Source organism: Aotus nancymaae, unplaced genomic scaffold, assembly GCF_030222135.1.
Source record: "Aotus nancymaae isolate 86718 unplaced genomic scaffold, 86718_ANA_hifiasm-v0.15.2.pri h1tg000015l_0, whole genome shotgun sequence".
NCBI lineage: Eukaryota > Metazoa > Chordata > Mammalia > Primates > Aotidae > Aotus > Aotus nancymaae.
In genome coordinates this window covers 13,409,124-13,430,986 of record NW_026988426.1, presented here as the reverse complement: position 1 = coordinate 13,430,986, position 21,863 = coordinate 13,409,124, and positions in this window count along the sequence as shown.

Sequence of the window (21,863 nt, the reverse complement as noted above, 5' to 3'; positions counted from 1 at the left end):
GATTTTTTTTATTGCTACTTTTAGGATGTTGAACATTTTCTTAGCTACTTTGGAAGAGATGACTTTCTTCTTTCTTGTATTCAAAGACTTGAATCAGAACTAGAATCTAGAGTGCCAACTCCCTAAGCTTCCAAGTCTTCTTGTCAGCAACTACCACATACCTGCTGCTTTTAGTATAGTCTTCAGTACTTACAGAAAAAAAGGAATAAAAATTGTTAACAGAGGATTTTAACCAAGAATCTACTTTATATGATATATCTCATTCACTCTTTTATTTATTTATTCTTTCACTCATTTACCTATATAATCACTGATTTAATAAAACCTATGCTGTAGACACTGAATACATCAGGGGACAATTCAGATGATTTATCATCCCCTTTTGGGACAAAAAAAAAAATCACCATGTAAAAGGACATTGGGAATGAGATTAAGTTTTATTTACTCTCTAGTAATTCATTTCAAAAAGGATTTTCCAGTCTGGAAGTTAATAAATAAGAATAGCTTATTCCTAGGTCCATCTGTACATCAAATGTCCTAGCAAGAGAAGGGTCAGTGCCATCCTAAGATTCTACTTGAGGAGAGAGATTCTTCCTTGTTCAATTGTGAGGTTTGAGCCACAAGAAAAGATAATTCATATAATATTCTGGGACCCTTCGTGACAGGAATAGTATTGAATTCTAGGCTTAAGGGTGGAAAATAGTTGGAGTTTGCACTGAATGATTTCAATTTTTTCTCCATCATCACTCCTACCAAAGTAAAAATGACTTTTCTGCTACTGAATCCAGTGGACACTTTCCTGTTCTCACCTTTTTTATTCTCTTAGCATCACATAACACTGTACACATCTCTGTTTCTTTAAACACCCCTCTCTTGACCTTCATTTCCAGATTCTAGATATTTTACTATAATTTTTCACTTCTTCAAAAATGGTATGCCAATTTAAACCACAATGAAATATCTATACACCACAATGAAATACCTACACATAGTGTTTAAAAATAGGAAGATGAGGACAATGCAGTATTGGTGAGGATGTGGAGTAGCTGGAATTCTCAGACAAGACTGGGGGAAAGTTTAGCAGCTTCTTAGAACATAAAACATATGTTCCGTATGATCTAACAATTCTAGTCTTAGGTATTTCCTCCAAAAGAAATGATAAATGTCAGTCCCTGAAATAACTTGTGTACAAAAACTTACAGCAGCTTTATTTATAATAGCCAAAAACTGAAGAAGAAAAAAAAGTCCTTCAACAGGTGAAAGAAAAAGCAATCATACTACCTACATACAGTAGCGATCAGAAAATAAAACAAACTACAGTTATATCTGACAGTTGTAGCAACACAGACGAATCTTTAAAACATTATATTGAGTAAAAAAAAGCAATATGTAAAAGGGTATGTTTACATTTATATAAACTAATATATTGAAATATATATAATAATATATATAATATTGTAGAACAGGCAAAAATAATCTACAGTGACAAGATGTCAGTTACACGGGGCCAGGGATGAAGGCAACAAGGAAAACAGTGTGAGAGAACTGTGTGAGATGTATGTGATCAGTGCTGTTCTAATAAATGCTCAACAGCCAGTTCGCTGGGAAACTATGTGCATATATACACACAAAAGTTTATTGTAAGTTTTACTGATACAAGGAATATCCAGGAATTTTAGATAAGACATGGAAAAAGATGGCAGACTGGAAAGCTCCATTGATCACTCCACCAACAAGGACACCAAGTTAACAATTATCTACACAGAAAAAACACCTACATAAGAACCAAAAACAGGTGAGCACTCATAGTACCACATCACTGAAAGAGGCACTGAAGAGGTAGAAAGACCAGTCTTGAATCGCTGATACCACCCCTCCTCCACCCCTGACAGCAGGAGCATGGTTCAGAGAGCATCTCTGGACACTGGAGGAGGGAGAACACACAATTGTGATGCACTGGACTCAGTGCTATTCTGTTAGAGCCTAAAGGAAAAGCAGACCAAACTAGCTGACACCTGCCCACAGAGGGAGCATTTAAACCAGCCCTAGATAGCGGTCTGAATTTGAGTGCCTGAAAACCTTGCCACTAAGGGAACAAGAGCTCTGGGTCTCTTAGTAAACTCAAAAGGAAGCCTAGGCCATAAGGACTGCAAATCTTAGGTAAGTCCTAGTGCTGAACTAGGCCTAGAGACAGTGGACTGGGGAAAGGGGGCACGTAACATATTGAGACACCAGGTCAGGCAGCCAAGGGAGTGCCGGCATCACCCCTCTCCTAACCCCAGAGTGCACAGCATTACAGCTCCAAAAGAGACCCCTTTTTTCAGCTTGTGGAGAAGACAGGGAAGAGCGGGAGGACTGTGTCTTGCATCTTGGATACCAGCCCAGCCACAGTAGGATAAGGCACCAGTCGGTGTCATGAGGTTCCCATTCCAGGCCCTTGTTTCCAGACCACATGTATAGACACACTCTGGGCCAGAAGGGAACCCACTAATTTGAAGAAAAGGACCCAATCCTGCCAGCATTTATCACCTGCTAACTGACGAGCCTTTGGGCCCTGAATAACCAGCAGTGATACCTAGGTACTGTATCAAGGGCTTTGCTGAGCCTCTAAGACTTGCTGGCTTCAGGCACCAACACTGCCGTAAGTAGGCAGAGCACCATGTGGGCTCTTGGTGTCCCCAATTCCAGGACTTGATTACTGGATGGCATTTACTGGCCTGGGCCAGAGGGAAGCCCACTGCCCTGAAGGGTTAGTCCAGGCCAGGCAGCATTCACCACAAGCTGACTTAAGAGACCCTGTACCTTAAGAAAATATCAGTGGTGATCTGGCAGTACTCCTTGTGGCCAGGGGTGGTAGTAGCTATGGGGGTGAGGCTCCTCAGTCTTTGGAAAGGGGAGGGAAGAGTAGGAAGGACTTCATCTTATGGATAGAGTACCAGCTCAGCCATGACACAATAGAATACCAGGTAGACTTCTAAGGCTTTTGACTCTTGTTCCTGACTCCTGGACAACACTTCTGGACTCAACCAGTGCTGAGGGGACTTCACTAAAGGCAAGTGCAGGCATGACTGGCTTTGCCCACTGCTGATTAGAGGCCTAGAGCCTTGAACATAGGCAGTAGCCAGAGAGATTACAGCAGGCCTTAGGCAAGACCCAGTACTGTGCTGGCTTTAGGTTTGAACCAGCACAGTCATAGTGGTGGTGGCCAAAGGGGTACCTGTGTCACTCCACCTCCAGCTTTAGGTGGCTCAGAAAAAAGAGAAAGAGAGACTCTGTATGTTTGGGAGAAAGTAAAGGAAGAGAACAGGAATCTGCTGGTAATTCAGAGAATTCTCCCAGCCAAGACCATCAAGACCTGATTTTTTAATGATCAATATTCTAACTGGAGTGAGGTGGTATCTCAATGTGGTTTTTATCTGCATTTCTCTAATGACTAGTGATGATGAACTTTTTTTCGTAGTTTGTTGGCTGCATAAATGTCTTCTTCTGAAAAGTGTCTGTTCATATCCTTTGCCCACTTTTTGATGGGGTTGTTTTTTTCTTGTAAATTTGTTTAAGTTCTCTGTAGATTCTGGATATTAGCCCTTTGTCAGATCTGTAGATTGCAAAAAATTTTTCCCATTCTGTTGGTTGCTGGTTCACTCTATTGATAGTTTCTTTTGCTATGCAGAAGTTCCTAAGTTTAACTAAACCCCATTTGTCTATTTTGGCTTTTGTTGCCATTGCTTTTGGGGCTTTAGTCATGAAGTCTTTGCCCATGCCTATGTCCTGAATGGTATTGCCTAGGTTTTCTTCTAGAGTTTCTATGGTGTTAGGCCTAATGTTTAAATCTTTAATCCATCCAGAGTTAATTTTTGTATAAAGTGTAAGGAAGGGACCCAGTTTCAGCATACTGTATATGGCTAGCCAGTTTTCCTAACAACATTTATTAAATAGGGAATCCTTTCCTCCTTGCTTGTTTTTCTCAGGTTTGTCAATGATCAGATGGTTGGAGTTGTGTGAGGTTCTTTCTGAGGGTTCTGTTCTGTTCCATTGGTCTACATCTTTGTTTTGATACCAGTACCATGCTGTTTTTATTACAGTAGCCTTGTAATACAGTTTGAAGTCAGGTAGTTCAATGCCTCCAGCTTTGTTTTTGCTTTTATGGTTGTTTGTTTTGTGGTTTTCTTTTTTTCCTTAGGATTGTCTTGGCTATGCAGGCTCTTTTTTGGTTCCATATGAAGTTTAAGTTGGCTTTTTTCAATTCTGTGAAGAAAGTCATCAGTAGCTTGATGGGGATAGCATTGAATCTATAAATTATCTTAGGCAGTATGGCCATTTTCAAGGATATTGATTCTTCCTAACCATGAGAATGGAATGTTTGTCTAACTATTTGTGTCCTCTCTTAATTCCTTGAGCAGTGGTTTATAATTCACCTTGAAGAGCTCCTTCATATCCCTTGTTAGTTGTATATCTAGGTATTTTATTCTCTTTGTAGCAATTATGAATGAGAGTTCACTCATGATTTGGCTGTCTATTATTGGTGTATAGGAATGCCTGTAATTTTTGCACATTGATTTTATATCCTGAGACTTTGCTGAAGTTGCTTATCAGCTTAAGGAGATTTTGAGCTGAGACAATGGGGTTTTCTAAATATACAATCATGTTATCTGCAAACAAGGACAATTTGACATCCTCTCTTCCTGTTCAAATACCCTTTATTTCCTTCTCTTGCCTGATGGCCCTAGCCAGAACTTGCAATACTATGTAGGAGTGGTGAGAGAGGGCATCCTTGTCTTGTGCCAGTTTTCAAAGGGATGCTTCCAGTTTTTGCCCATTCAGTAATATATTGGGTGTGGGTTTGTCATAAATAGCTCTTATTATTTTGAGATAGGTTCCATCAATACCTAGCTTATTGAGAGTTTTTGGCATAAAGAGCTGTTGGATTTTGTTGAAGGCCTTCTCTGCATGTATTGAGATAATCATGTGGTTTTTGTCATTGGTTCTGTTTATGTGATGGATTACATTTAAAGACTTGTGGATGTTGAACCAGCCTTGCATCCCAGGGATGAAACGGACTTCATTGTGATGGATACGCTTTTTTGATGTGCTCTTGGATTCAGTTTGCCAGTACTTTGTTGAAGATTTTCACATCAACGTTCATCATGGATATTGGCCTGAAATTTTTTTTTTTTTAGTTGCAACTCTGCCAAGTTTTTGGTATTTGGATGATGTTGGTCTCATAAAATGAATTAGGGAGGATTCCCTCTTTTTTGTATTGTTTGGAATAGTTCCAGAAGGAATGGTACCAGCTCCTCTTTGTACCTGTGGTAGAATTCGGCTGTGAACCCCTCTGGTCCCAGACTTTTATTGGTTAATAGGCTATTAATTGCTGTCTCAACTTCAGACCTTGTTATTGATCTATTCAGGAATTCAACTTCTTCCTGGTTTAGTCTTGTGAGGATGTACGTGTGCAGGAATTTATCCATTTCTTCTAGATTTACTGGTTTATTTGCATAGAGGTGTTTGTAGTAATCTCTGATGGTAGTTTGTATTTCTGTGAGCTCAGTGGTAATATCCCCTTTATCATTTTTTTATTCCATCTATTTGAATCTTCTCTCTTCTTTTTTATTAGTCTGGCTAGCAGTCTATCTTTTTTTTTTTTAATCTTTTCAAAAAAACAGCTCCTGGATTTATTGACATTTTGAAGGATTTTTTGTGTCTCTATCTCCTTCAGTTCTGCTTTAATCTTAGTTATTTCTTGCCTTCTGCTGGCTTTTGAGTTTGTTTGATCTTGTTCCTCTAGTTCTTTTAATCATGATGTTAGGGTGTCAATTTTAGATCTTTCCTCACTTCTCTGGTGGGCACTTAGTGCTATAAATTCCCCTCTAGACATTGCTTTAAATGTGTCCCAGAGATTCTGGTATGTTGTGTCTTCATTCTCATTGGTTTCAAAGAATATCTTTATTTCTGCCTTCAATTCATTATTTATCCAGTAGTCATTCGGGAGCAGGTTATTTAGTTTCCATGTAGTTGTACAGTTTTGAGTGAATTTCTTAATCCTCAGCTCTAATTGTATTGCACTGTGGTCTGAGAGACTGTTTGTTATGATTCCCATTCTTTTGCACTTGCTGAGGAGTGTTTTACTTTCAATTATGTGGTCAATCTTACAGTAAGTATGATGTGGTGCTGAGAAGAATGTATATTCTGTAGTTTTGGGGTGGAGGGTTCTGTAGATGTCTATTAGGTCTGCTAGGTCCAGATCTGAGTTCAAGTCCTGGATATCCTTGTTAATTTTCTGTCTTGTTGATCTGTCTAGTATTGACAGTGGGGTGTTAAAGTCTCCCACTACTATTGTGTGGGAGTCTAAGTCTCTTTGTAGGTCTCTAAAAACTTGCTTTATGTATCTGGGTGCTCCTGTATTGGGTGCATATTTAGGATAGTTAGCTCTTCTTGTTGCATTAATCCCTTTATTATTATGTAATCCCTTGTCTCTTTTGATCTTGTTGGTTTAAAGTCTGTTTTATCAGAGACTAGGATTGCAACTCCTGCTTTTATTGCCCTCCATTTGCTTGGTAAATCTTCCTTCATCCCTTTATTTTGAGCCTATGTGTGTCTTTGGACACGAGATGGGTTTCCTGAATATAGCACACCAATGGGTCTTGACTTTTTATCTAATTTGCCAGTCTATGTCTTTTGATTGGGGTATTTAGCCCATTTACATTTAAGGTTAATATTGTTATGTGTGAATTTGATCCTGCCATTTTGATGCTAGCTGGTTGTTTTGCCCGTTAGTTGATGCAGTTTCTTCATAGTGTCAATGGTCTTTACAGTTTGGTATGTTTTGCAGTGGCTAGTATTGGTTGTTCCTTTCCATGTCTAGTGCTTCCTTCAGCTCTTGTAGGGCAGGCCTCGTGGTGATGAAATCTCTAAGAAGTTGCTTGTCCATAAAGGATTTTATTTCTCCTTCACTTATGAAGCTTAGTTTGGTTGGATATGAAATTCTGGGTTGAATTTTCTTTTAGCATGTTGAATATTGGCCCCCACTCTCTTCTGGCTTGTAGAGTTTCTGCTGAGAGATCCACTGTGAGTCTGATGGGCTTCCCTTTGTCAGTAACCTGACCTTTCTCTCTGGCTTTTTTTCCTTCATTTCAACTCTGGTGAATCTGACAATCACATGTCTTGGGGTTGCTCTTCTCAAGGAATACCTTTGTGGTATTCTCTGTATTTCCTGTATTTGAATGTTGGTCTGCCTTGATAGGTTGGGGAAGTTCTCCTGGATAATATCCTGAAGAGTGTTTTCCAATTTGGTTTCATTCTCCCCATCACTTTCAGGTACACCAATAAAACATTGATTTGGTCTTTTCACATAATCCCATATTTCTTGGAGGCTTTATTCATTTCTTTTTACTCTTTTATCTCTAATCTTGCCTTCTCACTTCCTTGAATCTCTGATATCCTTTCTTCTGCTTGATCGATTCAGCTATTGAAATTTGTATATGCTTCACGAAGTCCTCGTGCTATGCTTTTCAGCTCCATCATGTCATTTATGTTCTTCCCACTCTGGTTATTCTCATTAGCATTTTGTCTAACCTTTTATCAAGGTTCTTACTTTCCTTGCATTGGGTTAGAACATGCTCCTTTAGCTCGGAGAAGTTTGTTATCACCTACCTTCTGAATCCTGCTTCTGTCAATTCATCACACTCATTCTCCACCCAGTTTCGTTCCCTTGCTGGTGAGGGGTTGTGGTCCCTTGGCGGAGAAGAGGCATTCTGGCTTTTGGTGATTTCAGCCCTTTTGCGCTGCTTCCTTCCCATCTTCATGGATTTATCTACCTTTGGTCTTTGAAGTTGGTGACTTTTGGGTGGGGTTTCTGAGTGGACATCCTTTCTGTTTATGTTGAAGCTATTTCTTTCTGTTTATTAGTTTTCCTTCTAACAGTCAGGCCCCTCTGATGCAGTTCTGCTGGAGTTTGCTGGAGGTCCACTCCAGACCCTGCTTGCCTTGGATTCACCTGCAGGGACTGCAGAACAGCAAAGATTGCTGCCTGTTCCTTCCTGTGGTAGCTTCGTCCCCAAATGGTACCTGCCAGATGTCAGCCAGAGCTCTCCTATATGAGATACATGTCTCCCAGTTAGGATACATGGGGGGTTAGAGAGCCACTTGAGGACCACAAGTGGCCAAGCCACTTGCTGCCTTGGCCTCCCAAAGTGCTAGAATTACAGGCATGAGCCATTGTGCCTGGCCTTGAATTTCATGTAATTAATATGTGATAAGGTACACACATGGTACTGTTGGAGCAGGGAAAAGGGAGCACTCTCTGATGGAGCATAGGAGGAAAATGAATGGGAGAAGTCATTAAGAAAATTATTATACCTCGTTTGTCTATATTCCCCTTATAAAATAGCATGTCTCATTCATTCCAGCACTTTCTGTGGGTAACGTGGGTTGAGCACACCCATTAACTCATTTCACTCTTATTACAACTATATGAGATAGAATGGCATAGATACTATCATAATCAGCAATTTAGAGCTGGGAAACAGAGACACTGAGTGTGATATACAGATTGTCCTTGGGCCTAAAGATATAAAAGCAGAAAAATTCTGGCAATTTTCTGTGTGCCTAGTACTGTCCTAGGATTCATGTGACTTACATACCCAACTCTCTTTGTCCCCAGCATATTTCATGTCACCCACCAATGACTAAGGCATGCTCTTAACCACTATGCTGCACTGCCTCAGTCATTGTTGGGTGACATGAAATACACTAGGCCCAAAGACGATCTGTATATCACTCTCAGAAGCAGAAATGAAATTCATAGCTGCTAATCCTCCACTCCAATATGTTCACACATAAAACCTAGATTTTTTTTTTTTTTTGTATTCTCATACATTGTTTTCCTTGATTAGAGTTTGGACATTTGTTTGTATAACGGGGAACAACCTCTCAAATAAGAAAGAAAGAATACCATAACACTTGCTTCTGTATTAAATAAGCCCAGAAATGAGAATTTGCCATCACTTTACCCATTTTTATTAGGAAAAGTATCTCTCTTGCTTTTCTCAGTGTAGACGTCGAAGGAGTTGGGCCAGCCCATGGATTCCCTCATCCTCTGTGCACATATAACCAACGTAAGGCTGCGTCCAGCTGTCCTTGTAGGGTTCCTCTCACTGTTTGCATGAAAGAAAAGCTTGAAATAAAATTTACTCTTTGCTCTCAGCAAGAACTAAAACTTATCAAATGCCCTGGTCAAACACAATAAAATCATACTGTGTAAGGAAATTGCTTTTGTAATTGATTTACTAGTTTTCATAGAGGAAAAAGCATCTCAGTAGCATTTTCATTAAACTGCTTGTCTATAATGACTAAAAAAAAAAAAATCCAGTTTTCAGTTTTTAAAGACCCAGTATCTCTGTTGTTTGAATTTTTTTTTTTAACAAAAAGTAATCGAATGAGGAAAAATACTAAACCTAATGGTGCACTGTATGGTAAATATAAACTCTAGATGTGTGCTTCCTTATAAAGAAATATAGAATTAGACATTTTTATAGGAATGCTTTTGTTATTGCTGTCTTAGGTTGGAAGGCAGGAAAATAAAGGGAGAGAGGAGTAGCCTGGCTTTGTTCACTCACACACACACACACACACACACACACACACACACAAACTTAACCCACTGCCCTGAGCCTCAAAGCAGGACCCACCAAACAAGAATAAACTCAACTGCAAAGTTCCTGCTCCCTAGGACTTTGCATGTCACTCTAGGCCCTGCAATAAGTTTATAACTGCCAAAAGAAAGCTTTTATCATTTAAAATGCACTTGGTTCAAAAGAGATCAAGGTAACAAACTGCATCCAAGTTTCCTTATGGTGAAATTACTTGATACAAAACCAAACTGCTGCACCATTCACTAAAAATATGTATTTAGCTATTTCCACATTAAACTGTGAGCTCTATAAACACAAGTTCTCCATGTATTTCACCAGGTCCAAGCCCACAATCAATGTGTGACTTTTAAATAAACACATGGATTTTAATTTCTCATTGAATCAAACAAAAAGTGTCTTTGAATGGATGTCACAATGATACCTTTCATCATTAACTTTTTATAGTAGAAAACTCCTTTCCAAGCTTCTACTTTTTCTCCTATTTTGGAGGCACACCAAAAGAAGAGAAAGAGCTTTGGGAGCCGAGACAAAAACAAAAAAATCAGAGTAGTAGGAAGGAAGGCTAGAGGAAATGGAAAATGCCACCTGGGACAATCAGATCAAAATCCTGAGCTCCAAATGGCAATTTTTGCTTGCCTGTAAATACACATAGTTATACCATTGATTGAACAATGGTTACATTTTGTGTGGATTGTAAGAAAGTAGGCAAAGTGAAAAATATTTTTTGGACAAACGAGTATTCTAGGAAACCCACTTATCATGCTGACACAAGTTGAGAGCATTCATTTATCCAACAAATATTTACTAAAACTTGCTATTTGTTAACCACTGCGCTTGGTGCTATGGATTCAAATATGAACACACAGTGTATATCTGAGATGTTTTTGAGGTCATGGATAAATTTGACAATCTGTTATATAGACCCTCTCCCCGGGGAATTGGACATTTAAACATATACATGGTGGGCATGCAGAGAGGTTGTAGAGCCTCCCAAAATCCTACAGCTGGATATTGTTAAATTAACTGGAATATTAATTGTTAAATAACGGAAGCTGTAGGATTTCTATATATGTGTGTGTGTATATGTATGTGTCTGTGTGTATGTATATATATATTTGCATGTCACACCAGGTCCCAAAATAAGCCTGTGACTGCCCCAAACGATAGCTTTTATCATTTAAAATGCACTTAGTTCAAAACAGATCAAGGTAACAAACTATATCCAAGTTTTCTTTCAGTGAAATTACTTGACACAAAACCAAATCAAATATATATATATTTAAATCCTACAGCTTCCACTGCCTTCTGCCCAAGCAGTGATCTACATGCTGCTATGCTTCCTCTCTTTGCATTTCAATTAAATTCAGGTTATTTTCTGGACAGAAATCTCTTGATTAGAATATGCTGGAAAAGGAAGTCTGCAAAGGCAGGGAAGACAGCAGGTGATCTCACTCAGACCCTTCCCAATTTTAGAGAACTTCCTGAAGTAGCTCACAGAAATTAGTAAATCATTTTAACATAGTATTTAGAAACTTTCCCTAACCTGATTAATAACTTACGGCACTTTCTATTTAAAAGGTTTTACTCACTTAGAAACACTTTTGCATTTTCGATGTATAAATAACCAGCCAGATATGATGGAGAATTTTCAGGAAAAAATCAAGTCGAGGTGTCCAATTCCACACCAAAGGAGAATGCTAGGTTGACATTTAAAGTACTTGTTTGCACAAAAGTCACTTTAAAAAAAAAATCAGTTATCCTGCTCTCACTTGCTTTATCTATTATAATTTATGGATTACTGGAATTCATAATTGAATAATATGTAGATGTCACCTTTGGGTGCTAAACCAATTCTCCTACTTGGAATTGCCTGTCTAAGTAAGAATGACGCCAACTTTAGTATTTTCTCTCTGATTAGAGACACTATAGATTTGCAGTCACCTCCATGTAACATAAATCAATAAAGAATAATTTTCCAGGCAGTAAATCAATTGTCAGTTCACAGACCCTAATACTCTTGTGCAGGATTTATTGAAAAAATGAATGGCAGTCTTGTTAGGAGATGTACAGCACGCTTTATAGGGACATAATGGCGTAAACCCCAAACTATTACCTTCATGGCAGTGAAGAATCCAACAGGAATAACCCTTTCATTTCCATAGAAAGCAAACTCAAATAGATTTTTCAATTACAAAATGAAAAATTTTAAAGATTAAAAATCTCTATACTGGGAAGATATATCAGTCTTGAAGTCACCATAACCCTTTCGCTGGGACATTCTGTACCTTGGGTATGGTGGGCCTATCAAATTAATACTCTATACCTTTGCCATCCTATAGGATATCTGCTAGCCACATGGGACTATTAAATATTCGCAATATGATTAGTCCAAATTGAGATGTGCTGTAAGTATAAAATAAACACTGGATTTCACCTAGTACATCACTAAGAATGCAAAATATCTCATTAATGATTTTTATATTGTTTGCTGAAATGGTAATAGGATATATAGCATTAAGCAAAATATATGGTTAAAATTAATTTCAACCATTTCTTTTTATCTTTGTTATAGGGCAACTAGATATTTTTAAAGTACATATGGGGCTCACATAATCTTTCTATTGTCCATCATTGTTCTCTACCAGGCATTTTGAAAGAGAAGTCTTTTAACCCTAAAAAATAGGTCTCAGGGGATGGGAGTTGGGTAAACCCAGGGGCACACCAAATATACCTTCATGGGTAAGACCTTAGGATTTTGGAAAGAATGGTAACAACCCAGAATACTGATAATTAATTTGGTAAAGAGGTCAAGTGACTCACTCAACAATTTTATTATTGTCAGCCATGGACCCAGCAAATCCTCAGCAGACCAGATCGTTAAGTAAAAGAATAGACAAAAATAAAACTGTGCTTTTTAGAAGGGAACAATATGCGGATCCTCTGAAGAGGTGGGAAAAGGATTATAGCTGGATGTTCATTGGGGGTGGAGGGAGAGGCTTCCACAGGCCATATGATAAACACAATTAAAGTGCTAGGCAAATAAAACTAGAGAACCAGAAAGAAGAAAAATGCCAGATCTGCTAATGGCTACATAGCCAGATTTCAGCTGATGAGAGATGCATGGAAGATTACGCCAAGAGAAGTCTGGTCAATACTCTACAAAAATATTCTTAATTTGTTCATGTCAAAACATCCCTTTGACTCAATACCTACAGTCTTATTTATTATTGTATGCCCATAATCTTGCACAGGATCTGACTCTAGAAAAACACTCAATAAGTACTTGCTGGATGAATAAAATGATTAAATGGAAAGAAAAATAAACAATGCATGGTGCAAATTTTTCTACTGCACAGAACTAGAAATATCCATGGAGTAGAGTACAGAGATTGGAACTCCAGACAATGAAGGAGGAAATAATGTGAAGAGTTGATTTTTAGATGGAAGAATAAGGAAAAAATAAAATGCAAAATAACATTAGAGAATCCTAAATCAGAGGAAGGTAAACAAAGATTATAAAATGTAAAGAGTATTAGAGTCTAGGCTAATTTTTATAATTCTCTTGCTGGGTAAAGTAAGTCAAAGCTTTCTGAATCTCAAATTTTAAAGTTCTGTAAAAGGCTTTGAAATTAATTATAAAACTTTAGCAGTTGTAATGTCAGTGATACAGGGGAAATCAAAGAATGCAACAATCCCAAAATCCTCAGGAAGTCCTTTAACAGATTTAATATCAAGAAGAAAAAGCATGTACATTTCAGTGCTTCTCAACCAGGGGTGATTTTTCACCCCAATGGATGTTTGGCAAAGTCTGGAGACTTTTTGTTGTTGTTATCACAACTAGGAGATGCTACTGACATCTACTGAGTAAAACTAGATATGCTGCAAAGCACAGAACAGCCCACCTCCCCCAAATAATTACCCAGCACAAATGTTAAAAGAACAAGTCTGAGAAATGACGATCTACAATGACACAGCAGTATGTACAGAAGCCAATGATGGCAAGACAAGACTTTGCCAAAAATTACAGAGCATTCTGCTGATAGGACAAAAGAATGGTTTGTAAAGACAAGCTTAAAAGAATGTAATAATATCTAAATTCATTATTGGTCCCTGGTTTTTCTTTAAATAGCACTTCAGAAGTTTTGCTAGAATTCTTAAGAAATCATCATCTCTAAGAAAATGAGAAAAATAATTCAAATTTAAATGGGAGATGTATGTGCATTTTATGCAGAGGAAGTAAAAAATTATACTTTATTCTATTATGAATAAAAGGACTTGTCATAAATTTAGTCTGGGTTCATTTCTTTATGCTTAATAAAGCCGCACACAGCATCTGAAGATAAAGTACATAGAAAACGTACCCATTAAAATATTTACCCTTCCAAGTAACCTAAAGTGGTAAGAAATATAGGCTTCGTTATCTTCTCAGATTTTCAGCTACCAGCTGAATTTGTAGTCCTACTATACTTGAATAATAGAGAACAAGTTTAATACTAAATTTAAATCTACTACTTTAAAAATACTTTCCTTGAGCTGCAAACTATAATCATATATTCTATATCACTATGAGTTTTAGTACATTAATATGATATAAATTATGCTTTAAAGACATATTCATGATTTATAATAATTGCAACTCTCAGAAACTAATAGCCAGAAGCACTTGACTTTTACCATCAAATAGTCTCACTCAAATCCAGTTAAAATACTGTCTGAATCAGCATAAGAGCTTCTATAGTGGGATTTTAGAAACAATCATCATTTTTCAAAGAACTCTGCTGTTATGTTAATACTTAATAGCTCAATGTGCTATTCTTCCCAGGTAACATATTTTTATTTTGATAAAAGTCTATTAAGAATATGCTTTAATAGACTTCTACTGGTGACATTTTCAAGGGCACAAAGCTAGAAAGCATATATGTATATGAGTGGGTGGGAGGGAAGATGTGGCTGAAGGGTGGGTAAATTTTTGGAATTTCTGACCATATTAGTTTGCTGAGGACTCTATTACAAAGTATCAAAAATGGTGTGGCTTAAAACAACAGAAATGTATTGTTTCATAGTTAGGAAGGCTAAAAGCCTGAAATCAAGGTGTCAACAGGGTTGGTTCCTTCTGGAGACTTAAAGGAAAAATCTGTCCCATGCCTCTATCCTAGATTCTAGTGGTTTCTGGCAATCCTTGGCGTTACTTGCCTGTGGCAACATTTGACTCCAATATCTGCCTCTATCTTGATATGGCTGTCTTCTCTGTGTTGCTAGCTCTTCTTTGTTCATTGACCTCTCTGTTTCTTCCATTAAAAGGACACAAGACATGAACTTAGGGCCCAGCTAAATTCTGGGATGATTTCATTTCTAGAACTTTAATTAATTCCATTCACAAATACCCTATTTCCAAATCAAATCACATTCTGAGGTTCTAGGTGGACATAAGTTTGGAAGGGAGGCATTATTTCATTTCACTACACTCACCATGTCTTATTTGTGATCAATTATTTTGTTTAAATAAAGGTGTGACTCTGTCTGTGTATCCCTCTCTCATTTTCCTTATGGCACCATGCCTGAAATTGAATGTGGATTACCCTTCTCAAGGACCCATGATGTCATCTATAAAATGGCATAAGCACCAGCAGATGTCAATGAAAGAACTCAAAGTGACTTGGAATAAAGTGGTCAATATACCAGTTTGGAGCTTTTAAAAAACAGGTTGGGTATATTAGATAAGTGATTTAACTTCTCAATGTCTGTGTTATGAGGAAGATTAAACGATATGGTGTACTTGGAGTTTGATCCTAGCTCTTCCACTGAATAGCTGTTTGATCTTAGACAAATTACTCGGTTTCCTTTATCTCATATTCTTTATGGGTAAAATCATAATAATATAGATTTTAATAATAAGATAAAAATCTTGCATATGAATATGCCTACCACTGTAAATCTGATTGGTGGTAGATATACCACCAATGGTATATACCACCAATTGGTGGTACATCTGATGGTTCAAATCCACATTTGTGATCTGTGGATCAGATAACAAATTCTATTTTGCCAGCACAGTGCAGTTTATTTATTATGTGAATTTGAATTACTTTAGGCAGAGCAGGCATTCTCTTCAATTTGCCATAGGCTCTACTCTCCATTTGTCTGAAACTGGGTTTATCTGTACTGAAAGGACTTTGAGTTTGTCTACAATGTTAACATATAGCAAAAATTCAGTAAAGAAGTAACATCAGAGGCTACCTGTCCCAATACTAACTGTCCTGTTCAGAAAGAGGGAATTCACCACCTATAGTAAAGCTCACTCCATTTTTTAAGATAAACCCATTTTCTGGTAAATTCTTCCTTCTGTTCCTTAACTTTTATTCACTGACCTTAGTTTCTACCCCTAAGACAATATTAATGAAATCAATTTTCATTAATATTGCCTTTTATTTTCATAAACAAATCTGTTGTGACTCTAATACGTGAGATGTATATGACAGCATTAAAAAGCATGATTGTAAATTACAATTAGTATACATCATGAAGTCATTCATCTCAATGTTGCCAATTGCCCAAGGAATTCTCCATTCCATGAGATAATTATATTCCAAGCTAATAAGTAATCAGCCATCCTTTACATTTTTGACTTTGTAGAATATGATGGAAATCTCCAGTTAGTCACTCCCAATGTTTATAGGAAAAAAAGGAAAGAAATATACCTATGTATAAATTTAACAAGAGCCTTTCTTTATTCAGTTTTCTTGGGGACAAAGACCATAGAATCAGAAAAACTGACAATTTTCTTTCATACAGCAATAATTTTTAAAGCACTCAACTTTCAGACTTAGAAATAAGATGTAGTAAGCCTTTTCCTCAAATCCTAGGCTACCTCTCCAGTTTCAGGATTTTTAAAGTTTGGGATACAGTGAAAACGTAAATGTGAAGCTACTGATCAATGGTCAGACGTCAGCAGTCTGGAGAATTTGACAGAAGCTCTGGATCAGCCCCGGTAATCCTGGTATTCCTGATATTTAGAATGCGTAAGAAATACCAATCACCTTGAACAGTACTTCTCATGCTAACATTGTAATTACCAAGTCATCAGATGTCAATATAGTCAGCCTTCTGAAATGGCTCTAAGAATTCTATGGGGTCTAGAATGCTGAGTGAGATACTTATCTTGCTGATGGCAAAATAAACTACTGTCACGAAGCCCTTGATTAGCCCTATAGAAACTAATTCCCTTGAGAGATACGGCAATCCAAAGTGCCCTATGCAGTAACTCTTGGTGATGGCAAAGACAGGAATGCCATAGCTAGTAATTTTCACAGTATTCCATGTTTACATTTCTATCTATTTCCCTCACTCTGACCATATGCTAACCTCCATTAAATAATCCTTTGATTAATAAAATAGTTGCATTTAAAAATTTCTATTACAAAAGTCTACGAAGTCACTTGAATGATCCTAATTTATCAATCACAAATTTAGAAAAAAAGACGATGGTATGCCAAAGAGGTTTTGAAATTAACGTTTTCAAAGACCTACATAAAAAACTAAATGTGCATTGTAGACAAATACAGCAAAGCAATAAAAGAAAAAGATAAAAATCACTAGTAATCGATCCTGACCATCAGAAATAACAGGTGGTAAAATCTGGATTTTCCATAGACTTTTTCAGATACCCGAAGACTTATAATAATGGAAAGTAATAAGATTATCAACTCTATATGCCATGGCTACAGTTTCTATTTAGGTGAAGACCTTTTCTACTACCATTTTATCCAGCTGTACATTCTATGATATCAGCCTACAGAACTTCTCCTATATTGGTGAACAATGATCTACTCTCAAAACTTTCTGTTGCTGTTACCATGCAATTCCTGCTATCTGAATATTTAGAATAATTAGCAAAATTAGCCTAAATTATAATCATCACATTTTATTGTACGCAATAATTAAAGCCATATCACTCAGAGTATAAATTAAGAAGTCTAGTTCAGTAAAAAGGAATTTGGTACAACCTAATGTTTGATACTTAATACATTATTTAGTTTTTCATAAGAGACTTTTATTTGGCAAATACAGACAAATTAGGCAAATAGAATAAACATATTTCAGGGATTTTAAAACATTAATAAATGCAAAGTCATAGTAGTATTTCTTAAGGAAACCAAAAGATGCATTTAATTAAAATTATTTCCCATTTTCAATATGCGATGAGCTGTAAAAGTACCAAAAGGTCAAAGTAAAACATTAAAACAAATTGACGTTTTAAGCCATGGTAATGGTACTTAGGTATTAGAGGCATTTTTAAAAATGTATCTTACAGTTCAAAAATTTTAGTCCATAATTCAAAGAGAAGATGAATTAAGCCTAACAAAGGCATTAAATAGTATTTAATAAATATCAGCATTGGAAATGTGACAGTAGGATGATCAAGAGAGTGAGCGCTATCATCAAGGTAGCAGGCTAGGATGGGACAACACAGATTAACGGTGCAAGTTGAGGGATCTCCTGTAATGAGCACAGCCTATGAACTTGAAGCGCAGTTACATTTTACTCATTTTCTACATTCCTGTTTCCTTCAGGCAGCCTTTTAAGTAAGTCTTATGGGAATACAGACAGAGGCTACTAAACCTGAATGTAGCAAATAATACAAGAGAGAACAAGGCCAGGCATGGTGGCTCACACCTATACTCCCAACGCTTTGGGAGGCCAAAGCAGGAGGATCACCTGAGGTCAGGAGTTCCAGACCAGCCTGGCCAACATGGTGAAACCCCCTCTCTACTAAAAATATGAAATTTAGCTGGGCATGGTGGCGCATACCTGTAATCCCAGCTACGTGGGAGGCAGAGGCAAGAGAATTGCTTGAACCCAAGGGGCAGAGGTTACAGTGAGCTGAGATTGCACCACTGCACTCCAGCCTGGGCAATATAGTGAGACTGTCTCAAAAAAAAAAAAAGAGAGAGAGAGAGAAAGAACGGCAGCTAAATAGAGGACACCTCTCATTACCAGGATAAATGATGGAGAAGCCCAGAGTAGCAACGCTGAGCTAGAAGTAAAAAGTGACCACCAGGAAAATGAAAAAAAAAAAGGGGGGGGGCGGGAATCCCAGTAAAGCAGAAGGATTATACTAGCAGTAGGCTAGAGAAGTATGTACCACAAGTCTGAGCTAATACATAGAGCTGTACAAAGTAGCCAGACCTTTTGGTATCAGGGAAAATGTAAAGACTGTGTGTTTCTGTGCTAGCATTATACTGCTGTGTACAAATAACCATCAACTTAATCGTTTAAAACAAGATCCATTTGTCATACTACAGTTGTGTAGGTCAGCTGAGAACTCAGCAGCGGATTTCATTATACCAAAATGAAGACGTCAGCTGGACTGAGCTCTTGTGTGGAAACATTGGGGAAGAGTCACTTCCAAGCGTATTCAGAGTATTGGCAGAATCCACTTCATTGTGGCTTTAGGTGGGTCGACCCTATTTCCTTGCTGAATGTCAACTGGGAGCTTCCTTCTGTTATTATAGGCCACCAGCATTCCTTCTCAGATATTTTAGAAGATGAGTTTAAATGATACAACAAATCCTACCTATGCCTAGAATCTCTCACAGCTGGAACATCATCTTCTGCTGTTGTTTAGCAAAAACTATTGCCTTTCAAGGATTCATGGGATTAATTAAGTCTATTTGAATAATCTAGGATAATCTCCCCATCTTCAAATCAGTTGATTGGTAACTTTAATTACATTAGCAAAAATTGCTTTTCAAATGTAATGCAACATATTCACATGCTTAATATCCTATCATATTTATGGTCTTGGGAATTAGGGTGATGAATGTTGGGAGCTCATTTTTAAACTTCTGCCTTTTACAGCCTCCATAGTAACAGGGACTAGATTTGCCCTGCTGCCTAAATTAGCCAAATTGATGGACAAAATATGAAATGATTTTCAAGGCACTGGACATCTGAAAACAAAGAACAATAATCTCTGAGAGAGAATACAAAGTGAGTCCTACAACCTTCCCAATGTACAGCCTTGAAAGAATTTCCAGGCCACTGCTCAGAGAAGCCCCACTCTTATCCCACTCTTTAAGATAAGAAGATGATGCTAAGCTTCCAAGGGGTCCAGAAAAGTAGAACTTGAATGTCACAGTACCAAGGAAGAAAAAGCTGCACAAATTGCAAACTCCAAAGATATGCGGACGGTTCTCAAATATTCAGCAGAGTGTTGATCATCACATGTACATGAGGAAACTACCTGAGGCCAAGGAAAAAGAACAATACAAAGGCAAAAGGTGTTCAGTCATCACATAGGACCAGGAATGATGCATACTCTCACCAGCCTGACTTAAAAGCATCATAATTATGGGAAACCAGATAGAGTGATCAGAAATACGTAGACTGACTAGTAGAGAGTAATTAGAGTAATTAGTCTTAGATTAACATTGCCTCGCTCTCAACAATGTCTTTAAAGAAAGGCACAAAAGGATCAACCTGTTTTCCAATAATTTAATTACATCCCAGAAAGAAAACTTAATAACATTTGTAGAAATACAAAAATATCCAGCCCCTAGTAAGATAAAATTCATAATGTCTGCCATTTTATTAAAAATTAGCAGATATACAAAAACAACCAAAATTGACATGGATGTTAGAATACAAGCAAGAATATTTAAATAAATATTATATGTTAAGAGCAGAAAACATATTACAGAAGAAAATACTGAAATTGACACATATCATTATAATCTAACTGAAATGAAACATAAGGAAAGAAACAAATAATAATATAAGAATTGATGCAAAAATACTCAATAAAATACTGGCAAACCAAATCCAACAGCATGTCAAAAAGCTTATCCATCACGATGAAGTCAGCTTCATCCCTGGAAAGCAAGGCCGGTTCAACATCTGCATATCTATAAATGTACTCCATCACATAAACAGAACCAAAGGAAAAACCACGATTATCTCAATAGATGCAGAGAAGGCCTTCAACAAAATTTAACAGCACTTTATGCTAAAAACTCTTAACAAACTGGGTATCGATGGAATGTATCTCAAAATAATAAGAGATATTTATGACAAACCCACAGCCAATATCAAACTGAATGGGCAAAAACTGGAAACATTCCCTTTGAAAACTGGCACTAGACAAGGATGCCCTCTCTCACCACTCCTATTCAATACAGTATTGGAAGTTCTGGCCAGGGCAATCAGGCAAGACAAAGAAATATAGGTATTCAATTAAAAAAAGAGGAAGTCAAATTGTCTCTATTTGCAGATGACATAATTGTAGATTTAGAAGACACCATCGTCTCAGCCCAAAAATCTCCTTATGCAACTTCAGCAAAGTCTCAAAATAGAAAATCAATGTGCAAAAATCACAAGCATTCCTATACACTAGTAATTGACAGAGGCAAATCATGAATGAACTCCCATTCACAATTGCTACAAAGAGAATAAAGTACCTAGCAATACAACTAAAAGGGATGTGAAGGACCCTTCAAGAAGAACTACAAACCACTGCTCAAGGAAATAAGAGATGACACAAATAGATGGAAAACCATTCCATGCTCACGGTTAGGAAGAATCAATATCATGAAAATGGCCACATTGCCCAAAGTAATTTATAGATTCAATGCTATCCCCATCAAGCTACCGATGACTTTCTTCACAGAATTGGAAAAAACCACCTTAAACTTCATATAGAAACAAAAAAGAGCCTGCATTGCCAAGACAATCCCAAGCAAAAAAATCAAAGCAGGAGGCATCACGCTACCTGACTTCAAGCTATACTACAAAGCTACGTAATCAAAACAGCATGATACTGGTATCAAAACAAAGATACAGAACAATGGAACAAAGCAGAGACCTCAGAAATAATGCCGCACATCTACAACCATCTGATCTTTGACAAACCTGACCAAAACAAGCAATGGGGAAAGGATTCCCTATTTAATAAATGTTGTTGGGAAAACTGGCTAGCCATGTGCAGAAAGCTGAAACTGGTTCCCTCCCTTACATCTTATAAAAAAATAACTCCAGATGGATTAGAGATTTAAACATAAGACCTAACACCATAAAAACCCTAGAAGAACACCTAGCCAGTACCATTCAGGACACAGGCATGGGCAAGGCCTTCATGACTAAAATACCAAAAGCAATGGCAACAAAAGCCAAAATAGACAAATGGGATCTAACAAAACTTCAGAGCTTCTGAACAGC